Source organism: Macrosteles quadrilineatus, unplaced genomic scaffold, assembly GCF_028750875.1.
Source record: "Macrosteles quadrilineatus isolate MER2022 unplaced genomic scaffold, UCM_ALF_1.0 Scaffold_2__2_contigs__length_208266976, whole genome shotgun sequence".
NCBI classification, from domain to species: Eukaryota; Metazoa; Arthropoda; class Insecta; order Hemiptera; family Cicadellidae; genus Macrosteles; species Macrosteles quadrilineatus.
The window spans coordinates 45719874-45724310 of NW_026542595.1; positions in this window are offsets into that span (position 1 = coordinate 45719874).

Sequence of the window (4437 nt, forward strand, 5' to 3'; positions counted from 1 at the left end):
TATTTACAACCGCAAAAATATGACTAATTACCAGCAAACAAGTATTATCTTTAGTTAGGCTTGTGACAAAGATTATGTATAAAGAAATAAGATGTCATTCCAAATAACAGTATAACAGCATCTACAATGTTTATTGTTCCTGATTGTTAAAGCCTAATGTAAGAGGTCAAACTATATGACCTCTTACATTGTATGACCTCTGTCTGTACATTGTGCTTGGTTTGATCGCTTGTGTTAATAAACTAATAGTAAAATTAGTCACGGCATTCTAACTCAAATATCCAATTAATACTTGGGGTAAAGTGTAAACCCTTAGGACTAATCTATACACCACTGATTATTGTTTTAATGTGAGTATTCCATAAACTAGAATCATTCAGAAAGCGGATGGCAAGATTGTGTTGGAGAAAGATACGCGTGTCAAAGCTAAACTAATGACGTCATTTACAGGCAGGTGTGGAAGGCACAAAGACATATCACTCGCACTGATTCCTCGGTACGCCTCAATCCTTAACATAAATCATCTTTGTTACGGTTGGTCCTTTCAATTTTGAAATGTTTTTGGAATGTATTTACTATGCTAATAAAATTCTTTTGAATTGACCTCTTTGATTAGGATAATTTCCAGGTATTGAACTAAATTATTTAAAACGTCTTGACTATTTTAGTTTCATTTGTGTAAATAACAAAAAAATATTATTACTTTAGGATTGTTTGAAAAGTTATAGCTAAGAATTATAATACCTGAAAAACTCAAATTATTGAAATAAGCGACATAGTAAGACATTACACTCCCTATTTTTACAAATTTTCAGACAACCTCATATTAATAAGTGTTAGTAAAACATCCTATCTTCATCCAAATTAATGATTTTAAAATATATAATTAATGTAATTCCCAACTTTGCATAAGGGCTTATAGTCTAGGCATATTAGGAAAGTTAGCGGAAAGTTTAGGTACAGTCCTAATCATCACTTTTCTTTATATTTTTTGGGTCGCTGAACACGAATATGAGGTTTGCTGACAGATATTTTGCCCGGAACATTGGTTATTTTGTGAAAAACCTTAAAATTTGGGCACTTTTTTTGATTTTTCGGGCAAATCTCGGTAATTATGGGTTTTTGAGAAAATCCTGCTTTGTAAAATTAAAGATGACAAAATTTACTACAAGTTTCGTATATAATGTTTGTTTCTACGACGAACCGTTTCGCCACTAGAGCACACTAAAAAAGGCCATAAGTACAAAAAATTAAAAACATTGCTAAATGCTGCCGTTTTACATTAGGTTTCCATAGAAACAACCCATGTTACGATAATTTTAACTATTTATTCATGATAACAAACTGAAACACACTTAAAAATACCCCCGCCACAGCAAACCTGCAGACTAAGCGAATTTCAATTTCCCTGGTTGGATTTACACTAAAATGTCTCCTTAGAAATATCACATTTATACCCTATTTCAATAAAAGTTTAACCAGTACTTAGGTTTGCTGAAACAGGGAGGGTAAAGGGTGTTTTTTGTAAAATGTAAAAATTTGGTATGAAATGAATGCATTGTCCAAATTTGATAAGAATAACATGGGCATTGTAAATTTACAAATTTTTGGAATTTTCTCCGTAACCATTAGGCGCATAACAACGCTTTAATATACTAAATTATTTGTTTTTTTTAAGCTCTACAAAACGGTATGGAAATAAATCGCTAAGTTTTAAGTTTATAGGGTCAACAATAGGAAAAACCAATTTTTACCCCATAAAACCCCCCATAAATATCTGTTCCCATAGTCCGATCATGCTGGTTCGCGAACTCGTTCGAATAGACGTAGACACGGTCTACTCGTCCGAATTTGACGTTACCAAAGTTAAAAGTTATCTACAACTCTTTTAATGTATTTAATCCTTTTTTTGGGGTTATTTTCAGGGGTTAGTTAAGGTTTATTTTCATTTTTTGTTTTGCCCAGGATGATCGGACTATGGGAACAGGGATTTATGGGGAAAAAATTAGTTTTTCCTATTTTGACCCTATAAACTTAAAATTTAGCGATTTCTTTCCATATCATTTTGTAAAGCTTAAAAAAACAAATAATTTAGTATATTAAGGGTTGTTTTGTTATGCGCCTAATGGTTACGGAGAAAATTCCAAAAATCTGTAAATTTAAAATGCTCATGTTATTCTTATTGCGACTAAGTAAACTGTTGTAGTTTGATTGGCTATGAACATATTTTGATCAAATTTCATGTACCAAATTATTACATTTTACAAATAATGTAATAACCCTCCCTGTTGCAGCAAACCTAGGTACTCGTTAAACTTTTATTTAAATAGGGAATAAATGTGATATTTCTAAGGAGACATTTTAGTATAAATCCAATTAGGGAAATGGAAATTCGCTTAATCTGCAGGTTTGCTGTGTCGAGGGTATTTTTAAGTGTGTTTCAGTTTGTTATCATGAATAAATTGTTAAAATTATCGTAACATGGGTTGTTTCTATGGAAACCTAATGTAAAACGGCAGCATTTAGCAATGTTTTTAATTTTTGTACTTCTTGCCTTTTTTAGTGTGCTCTAGTGGCGAAACGGTTCGTCGTAGAAACAAACATTATATACGAAACTTGTAGTAAATTTTGTCATCTTTAATTTTACAAAGCAGGATTTTCTCAAAAACCCATAATTACCGAGATTTGTCCGAAAAACCAAAAAAAGTGCCCAAATTTTAAGGTTTTTCACAAAATCACCAATGTTCCGGGCAAAATACCTGTCAGCAAACCTCATATTCGTGTTCAGCGACCCAAAAAACATAAAGAAAAGTGATGATTAGGACTGTACCTAAACTTTCCGCTAACTGCCACTTATATTCCTAATATGCCTAGCATATTAAGGACAGCAACCAAAATCCTAATCACACTGATAATTAATTGTAACAGCCATCGTTCGTACCTGTTCTATTTAATATTTGATCAGCTCGAGATCCAGCTTACCAAAACATCCTAGCTTAGCAGCACTCCGAAACATCCAGTGCTTAAATTTACATATGGACTTCTTGGATCGCTCTATTATTACCTATCAAATTTTACATTAAATATAAATGAATACTTTTCATATTCAGAAGAACTATCTCAAAAAAGATGTATGATGGTTTTTATTCACTTTTACAATACAATTAAAATACAAGAGTTGTACTGATAAAATTTTATTTTAAAATTAAAAAATACTCTAAAAAACAGTTTGTCGTTATTTAAGATGACCGGGTCGATATTTAATGATTTTCCATTGGTTTTATCCATAGTTAGATATATCTGCCTAATGTATTGTGCTTAATAGTAGTACACCTATATTTGCTGTTTAAAGCTAACGTAAATTTGGTATAGTAAACTACATACAGTATTTGCTGGAGTCTAATCCATGTCTAAACTCAATAGTGATTGATTCCCTAAGAAATATATCTTAACTGTATCTTAAAATTTCCCATGTAGGCTTGGTTCAGGTTTTTTTGGTAATTATATGTTAAATCAAAGACTGATAAAGCCTTATTTCCAGAACGTTTTATCACAACTCAAACCTGTGGTAGAATGGAGAAAAAACATAACTGGTTTACTTTCCAATTGTACAATTGATTTAACCACTGCAACTCAATAAAACCAGTCATACTTCTTCAAAGCACGGTCCCAGCAAATTCTGATCGGTATGCAATCTTACTAATATTATAAATCTGAAAGTTTGTGAGTTTGTGTGTGTGTTTGTTGCTCAATCACGCATAAACTACTGTACGGATTGGGCTGAAATTTGGCATGATGATAGCTCACATTCCCGATTAACATTAAAGCATATTCTTATCTCAAAAATCCTTTCGGGCTCCGCCCCAGTAGCCCTGTAGTTCCCCATGTTAACCTTATGATTTTTCATATTTAAAGGAATTAATGAATCTTAACAGCTGTTTCAATTAAACAAGTTGGTTCTGTTCTATGATGTTCAATAGCATCAAAGTTACAAGGATTACCAATAGGGTGCAGCACTATTATTTTTTTTTAATTTATGACCAGCTAATTTCCAACCAAAAGGTGAGTGAGCGTAGCGAATGAACTTCAACCTGGAGGCGAGTTAGCGTAGCGAACGAGCTAACCTGAAGGCAAGTGAGCGCAGCGAACGAGCTCCAACTTAAAGGTGAGTGAGCGTAGCGAACGAACTTCAACCAGGACGTGAATCAGCCATGCGAATACTTATGAAGTTAAACGGGGCAAAGCCCGCGGGTACAGCTAGTATTATATAATTAGTTCAATTAATATCCAGAAACTATGTCAAGATTTAATCAATAGTCCATAGTGAACTGTATGTAAAATTACACGAGTAATTTGATACTTAAAAATAAAAATAAAAAGCCCTTAATATAACCATAACTTACATAGTTCCATCCTGGGATAGAAAATAGGTAAATA